The sequence below is a fragment of the Pseudopipra pipra genome, chromosome 6 (assembly GCF_036250125.1).
Source record: "Pseudopipra pipra isolate bDixPip1 chromosome 6, bDixPip1.hap1, whole genome shotgun sequence".
Taxonomy (NCBI): Eukaryota; Metazoa; Chordata; class Aves; order Passeriformes; family Pipridae; genus Pseudopipra; species Pseudopipra pipra.
In genome coordinates this window covers 58921877-58945112 of record NC_087554.1, presented here as the reverse complement: position 1 = coordinate 58945112, position 23236 = coordinate 58921877, and the positions used below count along the sequence as shown (strand labels likewise).

The 23236-nt window shown below is 43.3% G+C and overlaps 1 protein-coding gene across 1 annotated transcript in view; it reads right to left on the bottom strand.

Annotated features, from left to right (window-relative positions):
- KCNH5 (potassium voltage-gated channel subfamily H member 5) overlaps positions 1-23236 on the bottom strand; it is a 166446-nt gene that overhangs the window by 18873 nt on the left and 124337 nt on the right. The window lies entirely within an intron of this gene.

Genomic DNA, 23236 nt, shown 5'->3' with positions numbered 1-23236 from the left:
AAAACTGTAATAGAAAGGAAACATAGCACTTCAGGCCTCACAGCTACATCCATTCAGTGACCCACAGGTCACATTCATTAAAGCACAGGCCAGGCTGATGTTGATGCTGGTCACCTCTCAGAAGTTTGTTCCAGAGATAACTATCTTGTCTATATTAATGTCTTATAGAAGCTCCATCTCCCTGGTATCTGGTTACTCACAACCCAATGTGTTTGTCCAGATCCCTGTATTTTTGTTCCTATTTAATACAGAAACATCTGAGAAGGCACCTGAGATCAGTGAAATAGAATCACAGAATCACAGAATCATTAAGGTTGGAACCAAGATCAAGTCTGAACCAGGTTAACAAATTTGAAGAAATACAGGGCTCTTTGTAACCTGGAGAATGCCAGCGACCCATCTGACAGCACAGATCCACAGCTGTACTGGAAAACACTGCAGATGGAGCAAGTGGGACAAGCAGACAAAGCGACTTGGAACTTTCCAGGCCAGCTCCAGTGATGGAGGAAGCATCTTAGGGAAATGCACCTTTCCTTGGACCACACTGCAGGGCTGGCAGCTCCTGGTTTGCTTGGAGTTGACTGAGACCCACCAAGCAGCTGCTTCATCAGCTTTCAGATCCCACCAGAAGTATTTGGACTGGTCCAACTCCTCCAAGAATGTTTAATTCCCATAAAAAAAGGTCAGTGTACTCATAAGATGTGTTGGTTTGGGCACTCTTTTATATAGGTTTTTTTTTTCGGAAATAGGAGAGCTGCCTTCCATTGCCTCCTTGGTCTGAAATGATTCAAGATGAGTCTTTCACACAAGCTTAGCTGGCAAATGGATTTTAAAGTTTTGAATGGTATAACCAATATCCAATACTGCAATCACATATATCTCATTTTCTTCAGAAATAATGCTACAAGGCTACACAACATAAATTTTTGTAAAGACGTTTGCAAAAAATACTATTAAATTTTCACATCTTGGGAGTGCCTCACAGAAAAGTAATTTATATTTTTGTCATGCTCATGTGGGAAGTGGGTTTGCATCAGACCCAGGATTTAGACACACGATACCCCAACACGTGTGGTGCTCAGACGAGTGTGCTGTTTTCCTGCTCCTGAGAACAAACCACAAAAAACACCCAATTTCCAGAGCACAGACACTCACAACAGGGCTCACCTACAAAGCATGTGTCTGCATCTGAACTCACCCTCCAGGAGCCCTGCACAGCGGAGGGAGAATAAAAAAGCACTTGGAAGTTGTGAGTCATTTCACCTGCAGCTAGATGTTAAACCAGGTCAGACAAGCTGTACCCTGAGATGCCCGTTTGTCTCCTGTGTCTACACAGGGAGCTCTGTGCCTGTCGCCTGTATGCAGACATCCTCCACGGATGGTGGGTATGAAGGATTCAAATCCCTACCTCTGGCACTGCAAATGTCAGGGTTTGGTGCAGACTGTGTAAAAAGCCTCTGCAAAGTTTGTCTCTGTATATGTATGTGTGTGATATACCCTTCATCTGATTCTATTTTTATCCCCCCCCAGCATGCTGGGGTATTGCCAATTCCCAGCTGGGATGCATCCTCAGAGACCAGCCAGTCCTTCCAGACAAACATTATTATTTTAAAAGCTGCAGAGGGAGGACAAGCCACGACTGCCTGGGAGACCATGCCAGACTGGAGGCTCCTAGTGAAAGGCTGTGAAAAAAACAGATATTTTGCCTGCACAAAACAATCAAATGAACCACCAGCAGTGAAGGGAAAGCCACCCCCTCCCCTTGTTCTCACCACACTTCCCAGGAAAACCTTCCAGACCATCTGAGATGTCTGTGTCTGTTCCTGTACAACCACTCTTTTGCATTGCAAATCTCATCCAGGATAGATGCTGCTCAGATCACTCCCACCACTAGGTGAGTCTAGGATGCTTCAGTTCTTGAGGACTAGCCCCCTTCCCTCTAGGAACCTTCAGTTGTCAAAACAAGGCATATCTGGGACCCTCTTTTTTGATATTCTGAAAACTAGGCCAGTCAAGCCCTATTTCTCATGAATAACCCTTGGTAAACAGGCTTGATGCAAACCCCAGTGTTTTTAAGATGTAGGCAGGTCCCAGAGAACATGAATCACTATTAATACTTGATGTAAAAATGTTTTTAAATCTTATTTCTCAGATTTTTGTTTTTTCTAAAACTTCCACTGTGTTAACAAATCTTCCTTTTTATTTACATGAATTAAAATGTGATTTTAAAAAGTTAAACTATGAAAGACTAGACAGAAATGAATGAACAGGAAATGACTCTACACAAGCCTTTCTGTTTGCAGCTAGGAAGAAACTGGAGCCCTTGAGACCTGGGGTTTGCAGTTCAGCCTGATGGAATATCCATAGTCCATCTGTATTTGTCCTACATCTGAAAGTCCAGCCTGTGAGACTCACACAGAGCAAGAGACCTGAACAACCACTGTAAATGCAAACCTTCCTTTGGGATGGATGCAAGAAGATGCTGCTATGCATTGTGGATGAACTCCTTGTGTCCGGGTTGGTTCCCTGCCTTGAAAACCCATTTTGCAGGTTTACTGCCCTTCCAAAACAGAGAGGGCAATGGCAGCATTCCACACAAGATGCAATTCCAGCTCTTAACTCCAAGGGAGAGTTTGGAGCAATGCCTCCTCCCAGGTCAGGGCAGGGAAAGGAGGTAGGAGCAGACAGCTAGGATAGGAAGAACAAGCCAGCAAGACCAGAAAACACCAGCAAAGGGCCAGCAAGAAGCACTGGTTGTGACCAAACTTCTGTTAACAGCTTTTCTGTATGGCTCATGCATGAGAGCAGCCTCCCACCGTGGTGTCCTGCACTGGCAGGAGTCTCTGCAGCTGAGAAGCGTGGTCAGAGACCCTCTACAGAGTATGACAGCAAAAAGAAACCTGGTAGAAGTGCAAGGGAGCTGGAGTCACGAAAAGTGAGAGCCAACAGAGACTGAAGCCAGGGCACCTATTTCCAACTTCAGCATTTAGGCTACTTCACCTAATTTACTTCTGTAAATCTCCACATATGCTTAGCTCACTTCATTAATCTGCACTCCAAGGATTCAGCTTAGATGGCCTCAAATGATGGCTTTATTGTTCTTCTGCTCTGTATGCTCCTCAGATAGCTTTGCTTTGATGTGAAATTCACCCTCAAAAACAAACTGCTCTAACAACTCTTTTAATTGCTCTCCAGTAAATTCTCCTTAATCCTCCTGTCCCAAGAACTGTTTTGTGTTAAACCGTTGCTCCATCTGCGTGTGAGAAAGGAATCGCTGTCCTTGGCTGTGCACTGAAAATGACTGACTGCTGAGCAATTAGTTAATCTCCAGGATAGGGATGTTTCACTAAACAGTCTTTCATGCTGGATTTTGGAGGAAAAGAAGATTTCTGTAGGTTAGTCTGCTGGCTGCTTGAAAAGAAACAGGAAATAATAGCCTTTCTGCAAATTTCCATTGATCCTGACTTCACAGACACGGTAGCATGCTAAAGCAAAAGCTTGGTACCAAGCACATTTAATTTTGCTTTGGAGAAGCTGTTTTCACACAGATTCTTCCTAAGCAACTTGTAAAAGATGTGAAGATTTCCAATCCAAGTAACAAAGTTGTGTTGCTTCAAGGAAATGAGAATTATTTCCATGATGTTGAAAAAGCCCTTTTAAGGGAAATTTAATGATATTTTATGTGCAAGGAAGGGGTTAGTCCTTTCATCATTACTTCATAAAGATCTTTGTCCCCCAGGTTGCTCATCCAAAGGAAAATCAGGATGAGTAAAGAGAGAGAGACCCCCTTCAGAAGAATCCAACACCCCCTTCAGAAGAACCCAACAACAGTCAACAACTGACTTCCCAGAGCCCAGAAATTCCATCACCTCGCTACTGCTTGCCCTGTGGTTTAGAAATTAGTTACTCTAGGTCAAATTTCAACCTGGTACCATTTCATGTTTGCAATCAATTCACACAGCACCTGAGTACTCTTGCAGAGAGACATCTGTGCACGCTGGCAGCCAATTAGGCTGATCTGCATTCGAGAACAGCCATGAATACTAAGGAGAAAACAGTCCAGAGTTTGACCCATCCACTTCATACTTGGTACGGATCTGAAATCATAGTGTTTTCATGTAAAACATGCCCAGATTAAAGAAGAAAGAGAGGAGAAGCAGGCAGAGATCCAAGTCTCATTTGTCACATCCCTGGAGCATCATGCCCAAACACACAGAGCACCAGGCTGGGATTCAAGGGGATGGATTATCCTGCTGGCTTGACCTTTGGCCAAGTGGTAAGTCCTATACAAATCACACCATGTCTTTGTGTCTCCATCTCTCCCAGTGTAAGAGAGGATAATAACACTGCTCTCATTTCTCCAATTAACTGGAAATCCCTGTATCATTGCCAACTATTCACAACCGAGAGATGAGGATCCATGGCTGATAGCAGAGAGAGATCTCTGTTCTGGCCTGTTGCCAAGACTGAGAGAGTTCATTAAAAAAACACACATAGGTGTTCTCAGGGTTTCAACTCAAGAACAAGGGCCTAAGGCACTGCTGCCCTAAGACATTTAGTGCAGTCCACAATGGATGTACAATGCTACACGAAGTCCTGCCCTCATCCCCTGAGACATCAGGCCTTGATTAAGGGTATCACTGACACCTACTTCGCAAGGAAGGATCAGTCAGATCACTCAGTTTGAGTGATGGACATAAATTCTTCAAATAGTGTGATTACACGTTTAACAAAGCATGTGCTGAGCTAAGGAGTGAGATTTCCAAAAGAAATGCCAAAGCCTCTTCCTCTCTTTGCGCAATCGTACAGATTTACACCAACCATAAGAGCATTATCTGAGAGCAGCTCAGTCTCCTGAATCACGAGCTCTTTCCAGTCACCCAGACCTGAGCAACTCCTGCCCATACATTTGGTGCTTAGAGATGCCTCCTTCTCTTTGTAACCCACAGGAAAACAACACATGGATCTTCTGTGGCCGCAGCATTAGCTGTTGTGTCTGATGTCTGCTGGGCTCTCTTTTTTTTGCTTGGAAAGGGGCGCTGAAGAAGGGCACTATGCACCATGGGAAGTGGGGAGCTTTGACATGGTTTTTAAATGAGACTCTGGAATTGGAACCTATCACTTCTTTCCCTCACTATTTTCTGTTTTCTTTGCTTTAACCAAACAGCAGATGCTTTAGCATGTTGCAGAACAGCCAGATTCGGAATTATTTCTCCAATACTATCCAAGTGAGAAAAATGCACCTTCCACACACAAAATTACTTAAATCAATAAACTATAAAGGCTATTTTATTTAGGAATTTATGGTGGTTTTCAACTAGGGTCTGTTGCTGCTCGGCCTTGTTTAGGGTCAGTCCACTGCAGAGTGGAAGTATTGATCTGTGTGGCCTCAGAAGAGAGTGAACTGTGACCATGATCCAAAGACATAGTCCTTTCTATGGGGCTCCTGTCACAACTGGGAGCAATAAAACCCAGCTTTAGCCCTCTAATTCCTTCTCAGGACCTTAAAGCCTACACTAAACTCAATAAAAAGACTAAATTGGACCGGGGAGGTGAAAAAATGTGTTGATTAAGAGTCTAATTTGTTTTCTGTATATAATACAGAGGTGGTTAAACATGGGGAAATTGAGCAGAGAGCAACTTGGGGATGGCTGTTGCAGTATTACTGAGTAGCATCTCATGGGGACCTCTGTTCTCTCTCACTGGTTATGTTTATTCACTTTGGGATTTAAACTCACACCTTCCTTCACTCCATAATAGCTCTCCCATGTAAACAAGTCTAAACTGGATTAGTTACTTGGTAGGCGAGCAAACTACTTGTAGATGTAGGTAAGCTACTTCTTGTAGCTCTAGATGGAGAGTATAACATATTCATGCCTCCTTCCCCTTTCTCTTTTCTTCCTTCCAGATGCAATTATTACAGAGAGTGAAGGGCAGGGGAGATATTTCTCCTACTTCTTTGCCTGGCACTGAGGCAGAGAGATGAACAGACTTCTCTTGCTGAACTTTCTTTTTGTCTGTCTTGCAGACATTTCTTTTCTCTGTATAGCACAGAAATCCTGCAAGGGGAGCCTAGGTACCTACATAGACTTTCCAGCCCCTGGGAAAGGGGAGCCCTGCAGAAGGCTAAAAACCCAAGCTCAAGAGACACAAGATCTTTCACTGGATGTGGAGGAGAATCCCAGCAAATACAGCCTCCACCCACGAAAACAAGACCATTCCATGACTTTCAGACAACCACACTGGTGTAAATATATGGTGACATCTACCACCACATGCTGCACTAAGACCACGTTGCCACCACCAATCCTGCCAGAACATCAGATACCCCAGGGCTCAAGAACTGAAGCGAGCTTCCCATTGCCTCCTAGCCCAGCTGCAGGGTGCTGGGCTCCCTGTGAGACAGTGCCCCTCCAACGGGACAGTTTCCAACTAGATCAGGCAGGCTGGGTCCTTGCAAACTTGTATCAGCCATTGGATCAATATCTGCTGTTGGCACTGGCCTAATGAAATGTCAGCAGCGCTGTCAATTGATCCAGGCTCTGCTGAGCTGCAGATGAGTTACTGTCTCTGCATTTTACTATAGATGATTAAAAAAAGGAACTCCACAAAGAAAACAGCCTTCACTTTGCCCAGGATCTCCTAAGAGGGATGTGCTTCTGAGCATGGATAGGGAAAGACAGTTCAAAGCCTCCAGATGACAGCAGGGTGGTTTGAGCTCGGGGCAGGCTGCAGAAATAGTGCTCTCTGGGATGGTGAAAAGTGCCAAAAGACTTTACAGGCTGCTCTTCAGCCTGATTTAACTTGGAGCAGAAAATCAATCATCAATAATAATATGCAGCACTGATACACCACTCTCCCTTTCCAGTATTGGAGGAAGTTGGATTTACGCAGCTGCCACTTGTGCCAGATGTCAACACCAGGGCACAGAGAGGTCATACAATGCTTGCCCAGGGTCACTGAGCTGCTTAGTGGATGAGGGAGGGGGATGGAACCAAGGTTTCCAGCCCGGAGCCCCTGTAGTAGGAAAATCCATACTGCAAAAAGATTAAACATATAAATATATTTATTAGAAGTAAAAGAAATTTATTAATAATTAACTTTCTTTCCACCATTGTCCTTTCTGGAACATAGAGTTCTGGATTTGAAATAACTGGAAGGGCTCAGCTGTAATTGCAGTTAATTGCTGAAATTAAATCCAGAGCAGAACAACTTTTCTGTTTAGGTTTGTGTTCTAAGGGGGGGGGTGGGGGGGGGGGAAGCACTATCTCTGTATATTTAGTGACAATTTTCAGAAGGTCTTGCTTTTATTCCAATGAAAAACGACAAAAATCTTCAGGTTTGGCTTCTGGCCAGCCCTGCTTGTGACAGACACAGTGTTCCTGCATATCCCCAGCACAAAGACACACAGAACATTTGCACAGAAGATTTGCAGAATTCGTATTTTGTTCTCAGTGTTTTTGCCTCTTATGTGTTTCCGCCTGAAGACTAAACAGTCTCAATAAAAGCCTAAGAGAGTCTCTCCATTTACAAAGTAATACATCAGCAAAAGAATTGCAAATTGTTCCCCAAATGTACTACTCTCTCCTCTCTGCTTTAAGTGGAAATTGAAATTAATTGGATTCATTATGGCTTTCTTTTTTAACTTAAATATTACTGTACCAGAATATAAAGTGCCTGAAATTTAATCTGAAGTCTTCAGACCTGAAAAAATGTTTTGCAACTGAAAGCTTGTTGATTTTTTTCAGCTATATTCACTGGTCCAACGAAAGACAACACCCCTTGCTATCAGCCTTGCTTCTGACATTGAGAACATTCTACCTGGCTTTCAGAAAGTTTGGGTTTATATGGAATGTGCTATCAGCTACTCTGTTCACTTTATCACTTTCAAGGTTTCGTTAATTTACTGAAAATGTTTTATAACAGGAGCTTCAATTAAAACAATGCACAGTTTTGTTTAGAAGTGATGAGTTAGAAACGAAGAAACAGTTTTAAAGGGCAGAATATATGAGCAAAAGACCCGAATGAAAGGGATGACGGGCAGCCTCTGTACCTCGAAGAGCCAAGGCATCGCTTTGTTGTATCCATGTTACAAAACAGAGAGGCAAAACATGCTGTGCAGTCACTGCCAGACATTTCTCACCTGAATCAGGTTTAATAACAGACAGTAATTTAGTGGGGAGAGTCACTGATTCCAGATTCAGGCTAACTCAAAAACATGGCAGTATTCCTGAGTGGAGCAGATTTAGACTGGGGACTGGGCAGTTATTTGCTTGTTCTCTATTTGCTTCTAGATCCTAGTCAAGGACCTGATTTTTTTAAATGTTCGTGGGGCAGAAAGTGAGGGTCTGCCTATGCCACACCACAGGGAAGGGCACCAGGACTCCTGTTGTAGCACAGCAGTTTCTCCCTGCAGAAAGGCAAGATCCAAGAAGATGGACTAGGCTCCTCTCAGTGCTGCCAAGCAATAGGACAAGAGGCAATGGGCAGAAATGATGTACAGGGAGTTCCACCTGACTACAAGGAAGAACTTCTTTACTGTATGGTTGACTCTGCACTGGAACATATTGTCCAGAGAGGATGTGGAGTTTCCCCTCACTGGAGATATTCCAGAACCATCTGGGCATGATCCCATGCAATGTGCTCTGGAATGATGCTGCTCGAGCAGGGAGGTTGGACCAGATGACCCACTGTGATGCCTTCCAACCTGATCCATTCTGTGATTCTCTAACTAGGCTGCATTCAGAACTGCTCTGCTTCTGCTGTTTTCAAGCCCAAAGCTCACCCTGCACCACTGTTCTGTGTTCAGCCAGGTAGCCATGCCAGAATTACCTTGGAGTTATCTCTGTTCCTTCCTGACCCATAAATACAGCCTATTGCTGTATCAGGGAAGACTGAACCTGTCTGGACCAAAGCCAGGACAGTGCTGCCAGTGCTCAGTCCCTGTCTACAGATCTTTTGGATGAAACTCAAGCTCAGATGACCACTGAACATATCCCTGTGCCTACCTTCCCCATGGGATCCCCTGCAAACAAAGCCACAGGGATGCTGCGAGGGAGAAAGAGTTGGGGCAGTTCAGCAATTCACATCTCTGCTTCTCAACTCAGAGAAACAGCACAGAATCCACTGGCAGGGTGACCCAACAATTCTTTTAATTTGAAATCAAGACTTGGAAAAAATTAACACCTCTGGAAAGACAGGGTCAGCCCACTGTGTAATAGATGTGAAATAAGTCAGTTAAACCATTGGGAAATCCAAATTTAACAGGAAAAGAAGACCAAAAGGTTATTTAAACTTTTAATATCTACTCCATTTAACTATAGAAAACTCTGTGAAATAACCTTGATGAGTATCCCCGGGATTCTTCAAGTGAAACATCTCACCCAGCAAGAGCTAAGCTTTTCCCAGTTGGGAGCTCTCAGTTGGCAGTGTGTGAGTAAGGAGTGCTGCTTGTTGGAACATACTGTAATTGCCTTTAATATGGTCACAGCCAATGCTTCAGTGGGGAGGAGCCCCTTGAGGAGAAAAAAAGACCCAAGATATAAGCATGCAAACATTGAAGAGTATCCAGTCAAAATGAAATATACCATCAAGAGGATGTGCTACTTTCACGTAAAACATCTCCCTTTAGCCAAAGGGAGCTTGGTGTAGAGCTGCCACTAAGGGTGCTTTAGCTCAAGAGACTGAAGGAATCACAGTTTTTCAGAGGCATCTGTAACTGTCAGTGGAGCAGGGGCCTTCTATTTATAGCATAATCAAATCAAATTAATTTTTAGACAGCAAAGACCTCATTTCAGTGACGTTGCTAATGTCTCCTCATACCTGAACCTACACCAGTGAAGATCTTTTCCTTTCTGGGGCAGAAAGTCAAGGGAAATCACCCACAGCCAGAAAAGCCTGCAGCAGAGCTATCCACCAGCTAGTGAGCTTTCTACAACAGCGTGGAAATACTGCATCAGCCACGTGAAACTCCAGCGTGCTGTTCCCTGAAGGTCACTTGAGCAGAAATGAAGTTGCTAATGACAGTTGCACCAGAGCCGCCTGCGGACAGAACCACTGGGCTGCCCACACGACAAACACCCCCGGGGGGATGAAGTGCTCTCCCTCTCCCCAAAGGGACCATTGGAGGGTTTTTTTCTAACCGCAAGAAGATGTGACTGAGGAACTCAGGAGGTGATGACTCTGCAGAGTATTGTACTTATTTCTGAAGGGTATTCACAAGAGGAAGAGACAGCACAAAAGAGTTAACTAGTGGGGTTATAGGAATGGCATAAACAGATGGTCTGGTGAAGAGCCATTTCCTTCCCACTTACACGCTGACTGCATTAAATCAATCCCTGGGCTTTCATGGCAATATGCTAAGGCTCTGCTGGGAAGGATTTTAACAACCTGACTATATCCTAGTTGTGGGTATCATTCTACTGGGCCTACACATGCAATCTATTCTTGGGGAAAGTTCCTTCCATTTTTATCATGTGCTTCTTGATGATCTTCCCTGTTATCTGTATTGCAGACATCACCTCTTTTCTAGATGTGGGTCTTTGTCATCAGCACTACGTTCCTATCCATGTATTTAGGCACTGACACAGGATGCTCCTTAGGGGCTGAGCCTGCTGTTTTTGCAGCCTTAGCTTATCTCATTGCTCCAGACCAAAGCAAATTAGTTTGTAATCCTCAGTATTGTATACTCTGGCAAATCTGGCTTTAAAAGTGATCAGAAATGACGTCCTCATGTAAAACTGGAGTCAATCTCCTCTTCCTGTCTGGGGCTAGTAAGAAAACTCTGTACCTGCATAAAAACCAGGTCTTTGCAATCAATAATACTGATGATTCTGTATCTCCCCATTTGTGACCATGCTGCACCATATTTACACACTGTTTGAATGCACTCCCTGTGCACACACAATTAACAAAACACCAGCTGGTACAGGATAAATGCTGCTGCAAGGATGCAGAAAGACACCAGACAGAAGTACAGATCTCTACCTCTGGCTCTGTTACTTTCCATCTTTGATGCTGTGTTTGCCTCCCAGAGGTCCTTCTGAACTCAGAGACTTTGGCTAAATCATGTCTCTGGTTTTCTCTAGTTTGATTTTTTTCCCTGCTGTCTGAAAAATCCAGCTAACCCTAAGCCTTCCACATGACAGCAGTTCTTCAGTCCCCTTCTCCCAGGAAGGCCTTTTCCAGGCACTCCTAGGAGGCTGACTCTTCTCAGTGGGGTTTGCCAGGGAATGCCTACAGATGTGCTACTGTGTCAGATGTTGGAGCCATGAAGATGCTCAGGGGGCTGGAGCACCTCACCTACGAAGACAGGTGGAGAAAGTTGGGCTTGTTCAGCCTGGAGAACAGAAGGCTCCAGGTAGACCTTAGAGCTTCTTTCAGTGCAAGAGAACTGGAGAGGGAATTCTGCCAAGGGCATGGAGTGACAGGACAAGGGGGAATGGCTTCAAAATGAAAGAGAGTAGATTCAGATTAGATATAAGGAAGAAATTCTTTCCTGTGGGGGTGGTGTGGCACTGGAACAAGTTGCCCAGAGAAGCTGCGGATGCCCCATCCCTGGAAGTGTTCAAGCCCTCACTAGATGGGGCTTTGAGCAACCTGGCCTATTGGAAGATGTCCCTGCCCATGGCAGGGGTGTTGGAATGATCTTTAAAGTCAAACTGACCCAAACCATTTTGTAATTCTACAATTTCATGGTCCACTCGTGGGGCAGGGCTGATCCACGGAGTAAGAGCATCTGCCCCCAAGAAGACTAGCAAGGCTAAAGGAGGCTGTTGGGGATTTTGCAAATTCAGTCTCTGTCCCAGTAGATTCCTTACCTACCCTATTAGCATCTATCTGACATGTTGCACTGAATTTGAGCCTGACTGGTCCGGGAGGAAGCTCTTCCTGAGACATGTCCCCAGTGGGCCACAAGGCAAACAGTGCCTTTGTTCAAAATTTCTGAAAAATGCTTTAAGTTATGGCTGGTGGTTCATGCAGCTCAGTCAGGCATTTGTTTGGTATATTAATGCATGGCTGCACTGAGCTTGTAAATTACTATTCATGTACTTTTGTAGAACATCTTGAGGTTGTTGTCTGAGTCCTTTAATAAATGGGAACAGGGACAATTAATAACACATGAAAAACATGCATGATTCAGTTCATCCATTTACATTTCTACTGTGGCCTTCTTTGGCAGGAGGGCTAATACAGCCTGGGAGCAGGATGGTCATTCATAATTGAACTGCTCTGACCAACAAGGCTGTTACATTTAAAAATGGATTTGCCTTAGACATATGATGGAGATGGAAATTCACTACAATGGCGTTGAGTCAAGCAAGGCAGAATTATTGAAAACAATGAGGTTAGATGCAGAAATTAATTGCTGAGATGCAGAAATGCTCTGATAAGGTCAGGGATACAGCAAAGGAAAACTGTAAGTCTGTGCACTGACGGGGAAGCGATGGGCAAGATTGGAAAAGCAAAGTTAATCACAATAAAAATGCTACGTTTCATCTAACCGGTTAGAAATATCCTGATTTGGAATGGCTGCTCTTTCCTGCTGTCATCTGCTGGTTGCTCAAGTCCCCATTTTCACATTTTTAAGGGAGTGCAAAGTGTTTTAGGCTCTCAGAAAAAGCCAGAGCTGTTCCTGTGGTAACAGGAGTGTTGTTCATAATAAAAACCAGAGGAAAATGGACTGCTTCCAAAGGGATATGTACTCACAGAGCACGGAGAGCTTAAGTCCCCCTGCTCTGGAGGTACAGTGACTGATGGAAATACTTAGATAGGAAACATTATACAGAAACTTTTTGGCAGCTGAGACATCTTTGTGGAGTACTAATAAAAAACCTTAAATTCACCTAAAAGTCAGAGGGGAGGCCCCAAAGTTTAAAAGATCACTGACAGTTTAATTAATGGAGTTAAGAGAATCAGAGGCTTTTATAAATGCTCACACTACGCTCCTTTTTTTAACACTAACTTACATCTGAAAACTGTATTGTGGTTCTGTTATCTTTAGGAAGGGATACAAATTAAGGGTAAGGGCTGTGAAAACTGAGAAGTAAAAATATGTGGAAAAACATGAATTAATAATATATACTCCTTCCTAAACACATGGAGTATTTTTGCCTGTCAGCAAGTTGCTCAAAAGTGGGAATAATTCCCAATAATAGGGAACTCAGCTCATTTCAGGTGCTTCCCAGAATTTCTCTGTCCCTCCTGACAGCTATGCCCACTTCTGGCATGTATTTAAGCAGATCTCAAAATTGCTCCTCCAGACTTTCTTTGCATGGGACCTAAACCAAGGCAGCTTGCTAACCACTGCCACTGGCAGACAATTAAAAAAGGCACAGTCAATCAGCTATCATTAAGTTGGAAGTGACAGGCTCAGTTTTATTTTTAACTAAAACTAGTGGGATTTATGCAAACTTCCCCACACAGTTTCTCTTGCACTTTATTTACAATTTAATCCTTTCCTACATGCACTGTAGAAAGCAGACCCAAAATACCACTCAGAGTAAGGTAAATCTAGGATTTGCAGGGCTGTAATGATTATCACATGCTGAACCAGCACATTTGGATATTATTGCATCTGTGAAGTGTGTACTGAAAAATAATAGATTAAAGGATTTATACTTGCACAGAAAAGAAGGGCCTTACGCAGAGAGTTTTATTTAGCATATGAGAAGCTATTCATTTATTTATTTGAGGAGCCTTTCTGTGCAAGTCAAGGCAAAAACCTGCCCAGAGAGGATAAGGGAAGAATAAATAAAATCTGTGCTATCTCCACAGCAGAATTGCTCTGAAGTTGTTACTGATCATTAGCGGGTGGGTCAAAATGGATCCCATTTTGGGCAAAGCCAGGAAACTCCCACTTAGATGAATGCTAAAGCTCTGCCTGCACCCTGTGAAGCCTACAGGAATCCACTGATATGATCCCAAGGAACAGGCAGAAGTTCTCTTTCCCCAGACACAGTTTTGGGTGCATTGCAACCGGCATTCCCTGTCTTGCAGAACTAAGGTTTAACAGAAACTGATTTTTATATCTGCAAGTCATGTTGTGCTGTGTTACTAAAATGTCTGATGTTCAGCCCCAGGAAGCAATGATGGAATTAAACATTTCAGGTTTTTTAACATTTCCCCCTTTCTTTTGCAGTTATCGCATTGAAAAAGTTGAAGAACTACACAGTAATTGGGCTCAGCAAGAAGAAAGGCATTGCTCTGGGCTAATTGCTTGGAGGGGTGTGAGATAACACAACAGATCTCTTTCCCCACTTTCCGTGCAAATCCTGCCTGCCTGATGGTAAAAACTTTCTTAACTGGAAATCAAAAACGAATTGGCAACATTGCTTCCCATTGCACCATGCACATTCCCTCCTCTTCCTTTGCAGCTGGAACAGATTAAAAGCATCAATTTTAATCGATGAGGGGAGGTGAACACAAAATGTTCATTTTTTAATATTTACAAGATTAAAAATAGTAAACCTTTGATTTATTTTTTTATCATCAGTCATGTCCTGTGCAATCAACGCTGCCCTGAACTCATATCAGCAGACAGCCTGCAGAGGGTTTCTGAGTCAGCTAAGGAGAATCTTTTAATTATGACAGATTTCTAAATAAGAAAATGGTATCAATTCACAAAAAGCACATTAGCAAATCATCATCAATCTGGATCTTCACTCTAGAACAGCCAGTTCACATTTTTGTTTTCCTATGGATGCTGCCCATCCCTGACATTCCTGTTTGATGATCCTTCCACACACAAATAAATCACCCACATTGCACTGCCTGCCTGAAGAAGAGGTGTTCATACCTTTCACTGGGGTAAATCAGCAGAGTGCCTTTTGTAACAGACTCTGAGTCCCTGCATGCAGAAAGCATCACATCAGCACACATTATTTTTTTCTGCAGCTGTACCATGCTGTTCTAAGATCCTTGAACAGGAAGTATGCTAAATTGCATTTCTCAAGAAAAAACAGAGAACAAGCAACATACAATGTCTTTTTGATTTAGATTTAGACAGGGAAGTTACACATCCAGGAAAAATTTAAGTCCACCTCTGTAATGCCAAAGGATTATCAGAACTGGGCTCAGCTCTGCTTTTAACAGAGTTGGTGATTTGTCTCTTGCTCCCATAGAAGCATGGTCAGGATGTCTGAGAAAGGTATTTAACTCAGAGATTATATTCAGAATAGAATAGTGGCCTGCTGGTGCCCTGTGGGATTAATGTGGCTCTGAAACACTATTAAAGATGATAGTGCATTGGCTGATCTCTGCATCTGCCTGCAGTCTAAAGGCAGAATGTGTTAATCCAGACTGCACCATGAAAACATACTACCCAAAGACCCTGAGATATACAGTGCCCTGGTTTTTAGGTAAGTATTTAAACACTCAGTAAGATACCTAAGTCCTTGAGGACAGGACAGGACAGGAGAAAGAGATCTACAACCATCATCTAATTCAACTGCCTGACTACTTTGGGGCTGACCAAAAGTTATAGCATGTTGTTAAGGGCAATATCCAAATGCCTCTTAAACGCTGATAGGGTGGGGACATCGACCATCTCTTTAAGAAATCTGTTCCAGTGTTTGACCATCCTCTCAGTAAAGAAATGCTTCCTAATTTCCAGTGTAAACCTTTCCTGGAGCAGCTTTGAACCATCCCCACATGCCTTGTCATTGGATCCCAGGGAGAAGAGGTCAGCATCTCTCTCTCCACTTCCCCTCCTCAGGCAGCTGCAGAGAGCAATAAGGTCACCCCTCAGCCTCCTTTTCTCCAAACTAGACAAGCCAAAAGTCCTCAGCTGCTCCTCACAGGAAACTCTTTCCAGCCCCTTCACCAGCTTTGCTGTCCTTCTCTGGAGGCACTCAAGAGATTTCAGTCTTATCAGCAACTCCTGCACTTATCCAGGAGCAGGGTCACAACCAAGGAAGCACACTGTGCTTGTCAAAGGAGAAAAAAACCCACTGTGCTCCCTCTGTGCCTCCAGAGAGTGGATTCAGTTGTGCAATTGCTCCTGTACCCCTTATTTCCCACAGTCACCCTGACCTGAAGAGTGCCCAGAAGAGACCATTGTACAGGAGACGATGAAGTGGCAAAAGCAGAGGGAAGGGAGGGAGGCACACAAAAAAGAGTCAGTCTCACAGCTACAAAAGCAAGAAAGCAAACCCACAGACAGCCCTCACAGCACTCACTCTGCTCAGACAGCTGCCCTATGCCGTCTGGCAGGGAGGCACCAAGGGGTGAAGTTAATCCTGCTGCAGCTTTCCCTCTGAATTTTTATGCTGCTCTTCTACCTAGCAAAGTCATGCAGAGTCCTCCAAGGACTGACTTCCTTGCTTTGAATGCCTTAAACTCAAATCCCTGAAGAGGAGCAAAGACACAAAGAATTGATCAGGGGAGCAGCAGACGGGAGGGAAGAACTGCAGGAAAAACTCTAGCCTCAGACCTGTAATCCTCACTCAGGAGGATCCGTGGGTCTCCCAGTGGCAGAAGGTGGAGCATGGATTGTGCTGGGCTGTCTGTAACCACATAGATACAAATACACAAGGAATTTCTCCATTATCTGTACTGACAAATTCCTCATATAGGTTTGGCCCAAATCTCTTAGCAGTTTCTCAAAAAATTTCCAGCCCAGGACCACTAAATCAGCAATTTGGACATGGTCGCACTGATCATTTGAAGGCTTGAACTGGGATCTTCTGGCCCATGTACATTCAATATACAAGTCTAGACATCATCAGAGGTGGTATTATATATAAATCAGTGAAACAGTCCTTCAGGAAATATTGCAATTGAATATTAACATATTTGGAGATAGATGTGAATGCAGTAAAGCTAAACAATAAAAATCACAAAATATTGTCCAAAATTAAAGCTTTTTCAAGCATAATGGTGGCTGCAGCATCTGCTAAGATATAAACAAAATAAAACCAAATTGACTGTCAAAGGTATAACTTATTTGCTCTGTAATCACGCTAAACAATCACTGAAGATAAACTATGACTATAGGACTTAATTTTTTGTGACAACATAAAAGAAGCAAAAACTAAAGACCAGAGAGGGAGAGAAAAGGGCAGGAGCATCCTGAGACAAGGTAAAGCAATCTTTCCTTTCTCACATGGAGACAGAGAAAGGAATTTGATGAAATTAAGAGCAAGGCTGGTCTGTGAGCTCTACATAGAGAGCAGGAGGAGGCAAACACCCCTATTTACCATACTGTTAAATATACCCAAATTGAGCTGACGTTATTGCTTAACAAAAAGATAATGAGGAAAAAGAGGAATAAGGTGCATTACTTTTGTTGGGGTTACAGGAAAAGAGAGTGAGGAGTAAAAGCAAGAGCTGAGAAAGGTGTCTTTTGCCATGGCACAAGAGAGTTGCCTGATACTGCAGTAACAAAGCAAGAGCTGTAGACACCCAAACACAATGTCACAGGCAGCACAGCTATGGGCTGTGACCCTGAAGAAGTGAAGAGGGTGTCACTGTGCCTGGCTGGGCACTGCCCTATGTGTCCCCTTGCCTTGCCTAGGGCCAGCAAGCAGCAGGATGTATCAGCCTGCAGATGCTCTGAGTCCCTAACAAGATACTAACAGGGAAAGGAAACACGCCATACACATTGTCGCCAAGGAGTTGATCAATTTAATTTTCAATAGGTTTAAGGAAGTCACTGAGTTACAAACAAACTCTGAGTCATGCCAAAAACTTGCTGCCCACATAAGCCATGATAGAAATTGGTCTGTTAAATCTGCCAAGGGATCTATCCAGAGGCTTGATCCTGCACTCCCATGGACCCTTAAACTAGCAGAGGAATAAGCTGCATAAGGAAAGTACCAGGAGTGAGAGAAGGATGAGGATCGAGTGCAAACCTTGGGGTTGGCACATGCCCTGTCACAGGAGACTAGGACTCCACTGAAGCCCCCACCAGCTGATCTACATTATCAGTCACAGCAGCTCCCTAAAAAATATGATTTTCTCCCCTGTTTCTCTTCATTAATAATGAAGGAAATACTTGTTTTTCCCAGATAGGCTTTGCCATCATCACTGTCTCACATGGAGAAAGTTCCTAATAACAGACTGAAAAAAGGTGAAAATGGATGAGGAATCTGACAGTGAGATGGACCACAGGGCAGAGGAGGTGCTCAGCACATCCTGCTCCAGTTACCCCCCAGTTTTCTGTTTGCCAGAGTTGCCCAAGGACAGTGCTCTGATCCCTTCCCAGGACTGATCGGGACTGAGTGTGAGCGCCAGCTGGTGAAGTGCAAACAGCTCTGAACCAAGCTGTGTAATTGTGAATGGCTTAATTCAGAGCTCAAAACCTGTGAAAGTCCTCAGGTTCATCAGAAGACGCGCGACCTTCAGGGGTAAGGGCTGACACACCGAGCGATGCTTTTTGTCTCTCACATTGCTTCTCCATCAGGACACTCACTAATAAAGCACACCATCGGGAGGGTCTTAAAAATGAAAACAGGGATCTTGAATGGACCTTGGTACAACCTTCACTTTTAGATGTGAATGCAGAATTCAAGTTAAAATAAAGCTTTTCTAAAAACTACGTGACAAGAAATGACGAGTGCTTCAGTCAAGAAACCACACGCAATGCATTAAAATCTCAAGCAAGAACAGGAAGGCAATTTAAAAAGAAACTATTCTAATCTGAAATAAAAAGGAAAATAGGACATGCGTGTTAACACAGTCTGGTGGCCTAACCAGCTAAAAAGCCTCATAGATTCAGTGTGCTAGAGGAATTAGATAACATCCTTTGCTCTCAGTGCTGTCCCTGGCTTTAAGAGCATCACAGGGAAAAAAGCTGAGCCTCTCTGAATGGGATTTCACTGCCTTAAAGGTGCTCATTTCTCCTCACATCTCCTTGGCTCACTCTCCAGCACACCTTCCACGAGCAAATGCACCAGAGGTCAGATACGAACAATTGTCCTCTTCCCAGGCTGCTCCTGACTCATTCCTTTAACACAGCTCATTTTGCCCTTGGTAGAAAACAGCAAGATGTGACTTTGTGCCTTAAAAGCTGTGTGGGAAATCTTTGATGTGCTGAAGCACGGGAGAATTTTAGCTGTGATTTCAGGAGGGACAAAATTTCAGTTGGATTTTTCCCTGCACTTGCACGGGCTATGTTGGGCTTGCAGTTCAGCAGAGGTGGTACATTATCTGGTGCAAACAGAAGCAAAGATGAGAAAGGGGGAAAAAAAAAACCTTAAAAATATTTTAGCTGAACACTTGTTTTCTGTGGGAGCACATTTGGGGGTTTGCTATAGGACTTCCTTCCTGAATTTTGACAATCAGTAAAATGTATATTTATTTATTTATATGGGTTTGAGCCTGTAGAAGCCTAGAAGATAAGGGAGCTAATGTGTATGTCTAAAACACCAATTTTTGGATAGCTGTGGAGCCAACCAAAGATTGTTGGTAATGATACACTCTCAAAAAGAACAGGATGTGGATGGATCAGGGGGGCATATGAAGGTAGGGCAGCACTTTTCCAGGACAAACATCCTTGTTCTGACTCCTGGAGATAAGCAGGACACAGTCCAGTGCAAGTGCAGGAATGAGGTTAAAAAGCAGGCATGAACTGCAGCAGGGGATCAAGACCCCCCAAGGCCCCCAAAGCCCTGCAACTCATTTCCAGAAAGGTCTGGAAGAATGGACTGCACACGATAACTAATTTGCACAGAAAATGAGAAACTTATTTCCAGGTGGGGAAAACCTATCTATTAACAGGTACCTCCAAGAAGCCTGGGCACATGTGCACCTTGTGGCCCAGCTGGATCAATGCTGGAGCCAAGACTGGTGCTCTTCCTTCCTTCCCTCCTGCCTTACTTTCTATCTTTCTTTTGCCCTCTCCTTAATTATTCTCTCTCTTCCATTTCACCCCATCCCTTTATCCAAACCCACTGCCATGTGCTTATATAAGGAGATCAGGGACTAACTTACACCAATTTCCATGCCAAGTGTGTAATTTACTAAATAAAAGCATGCTTTTGCAGATCCTCTGACCTCTGTTGTTCCTTTCGACCACAAGCATCTACGAATCTTGGGTGTTCCTTCCCCTTAAGGCTGGGACACCACAGAGCCTCCCATAGGTCAGTCTTGACTCTCCATGGCTCAAGCTTTCAGAGGCCCCCCTCCAGCTGTGTGAAATCTTGAAAGGCACTTAATGAATTAGACATTATTAATATTCTCTTCCAGCATCAGAAGGCAGCAATTAACTCTTTGAAGACTCATCCCAAACACTGCTTTATAACTTTCAGTACTCAGAGGCAGCTATGTGATCTCATTGTGATTTTAAAGGATATCTTTCCAGAATAGTTATTTTCCTTGTTTGGGGTGAGGAAAAAAAGAAAAAAAGAAGAAGTTCAAAGTCCTGGTTCTGCCTTGGAGTGTGCATTAGTGATGTTAGATGTGCCGTAAAGATTTCAGAGCATGGAACATGATATGCTGCAATACTTTAGCTGAGCAGATGCCTTAAGGAGGTCATTCAACACGCCAGGCTCTAAATGTTACTTGGGAGTGAGAAAACATTATTTTCCCACTTCAACAAGACTTTCGCTTCCCTGTCGTGTGGAAATAACCTTTTGTGCTCAGTACTATTATTAATTTATTAGCCTTTTGAATGTCTAAATATTTTGCATTCTGTGGGCTACATCAAAGTGCTGGCTGAGGGACAGGGCAGCACAAACATGTGTGTGCACTCAAATCCACGTATGTGTGTTTCAAAGAGCAGACCTGATGAGAGAAGACTTCTGCCCTATACATTTCTGACAGTGAGAACAGCCACTTTCTTGTGCACAGGACCACGAAGGAGCGCATTTATGTTATAATTAGATGTCAAACCTTATGAGCGATGACTATGTAGAAAAAGTGCTAAGTATATATTTCTATTGAAATCAATTAAAGGAGACAATGATTTTCTTTCCATTTAGATTGCGTGACGCCAGCACAAACTGCTGCAGTACAGTGCAGCTGTCAAAGCCCAGCCTCGCTGCCTGAACAACTGCTTTCTGCTCGCCTGATGGAACTGCCCTGCACGGCACTGCTTTTCCTCAGAGATGAGCTCAAAATGCTTCTATGCCCAACAGGGAATCATGTATACTTTCAGCAGATAGGAGGTTTGAAACAATCCCCTGAATAACTTTATGTAACAGGACTTAGGTTGTGTCTCTGGTGCTGAACGTAGCATGATCTGCTTTGTGCCTAGGAACAAAACACAGAATTTCTGCAAGGCAGGCTCTGGCTCAGCACATCTTACTGCAATGCTAGAAGTAAGACTCCTCCAAACAAGTAGTTATTGACTAAAACTGCAGGAGACAGGTGCAGTTCATTTGATGTCCCTCATTATTTAAAAGTTAGTGATCATGGACACTCTCAAAATCAAAAAGGGATGTTTTTCCCATCCCACACTGGGCACTGAAGAGGGGCAAGATCATTACCTTCTAGAAGGACCATTCCACGGTCTATGAAGGTGATTGGTGACTACCTTGGACATTATCACACAACTTTTAATCAAATTAATTCCACTCTGCATGTACCGCATTGACACAACCTTTCTTTGACTCTTCATTCGCTCTCACGTAACCCCCACACATGCCCTCAGCCAACACTTCCTTTCCTTCTGCAAAATCTAACATTTCCTTAGGAATGTTCTTCCTACTTACTGTGAGTCACTGTCCCCATGGCAAAGTCCACGTACCTAACACTGAGCTAGGGAGCAGGTATCTGTACTGAGAACTTGGGTTCTTTGAATTTTTCCACCTGGGTGACTCCGTACGCCAGGGCCCTTCAGGGAAACCAATTTTCCTTAAAAAAATGTGTGTGAGAGAGAAGAAAATCCATGAAGACTCAGCCAGAGGGCTATTCCCCATAGGCATCCACGGACTACAGAGTTGAATTCCAGCACACTGCCCTGTCAGGAAAAGACATGTCCGTGTTTTGCTCAGGAAGCAAACTGAAGTGACAGGTTCACGGTTTTAAGAACGAAAGAATACACTTTGGTACAATGTCTGTGGCATTATCTTGTCCCATGAAATCACCATCAGCAATGCCTGAGCAGAATTGTCATGGCAGGGCTGTAGTTGGTGGCACGTGAGATGGCAAGGGGGGGTTGCTAAAGTCAAGTCTTGAGAGTACTTCTTATCAACAGAGAAGTGATAAGCTAGAAACCCCGAGCCAGCTTCCAAGCCCCAAAACCCTCCTTCAGGTCTGAAGTGGAGTTAACAACCTTAAAGTCAGAGGTAAGCTGACAAGCTGGAACCAAACCTGATTATAAATCAGCTCTTTTGGGCTCCAGCACAGACAGAGGGGGACTGTAATCCCATTCCATCTGCTTTTTGCCATGGGTACTTTGTGCCATATTTGGGATATTAATGAGCACAAGGAATGCACTAGAAACTAAACCTCCTCTGAAAGCAGCATTTGTATGATGCTCCAGTGGGTAGAGAGAAACTAGACTTCAAAAAGTAAAAATCTAGTTGTGTTAAACTCCTGTTACTGCAGAGGTTGAAACTGTCTTGTGAAAAACTGAGGTAGCCTTGGTACGTTGTCAGGTGAGATGCCCAAGGTACAGCTGCAGAAAAATGTGCTTTGGCAGCTAGAGGATCACAGTTAATACTCAGTAATCTATAAATCATTGTTATGAGATTTCTCTATGAAAATGAAATTTATATAACCCTCATCAATCATAAAAAAATCATAAAGATGAAATTTTGCAGCCGCAATGCGAATTAAAGAATCCCTTAACCTGTTTGCAAGATTTGTCCTTATAGCTAATTAATTTTTAGATTGAGTGTTCTTTGAAAGAACTAACGGATAGTCAGCATTGTTGATTGATTATAAAACAAGCAGGAGGGTTTAAGAAGTGAGCTGTGAATGTAAAATCACTGCCATATTAAAATTCTGGACTATGTGACTGCAAGAAGAAGGTATTAATACAGTACTTTTGATGAGTGGGTTTTATTTATTTAACATCAATAAATTTCTCTTAGTTGGCCTATGCCACACAGATCCATCAGACTGTCCTCTGAACTGTATCTTAGCAGATGAAAGACTAATTCCTTCCCTTAAGGAATCCAGAATCTGGATTCTATGATTCCATAAAATATAACTTTATAAATTTATGCAATGGGGAAAAAAAAAACAGCAACAAAATGAAAACCAATAACTACGAAGAAAAGGCAAAGAAATGTAATTCATGTATCATCCTGCTAGGGCTGCTCTTCAGAACTGCAAATCTACAGGTAAC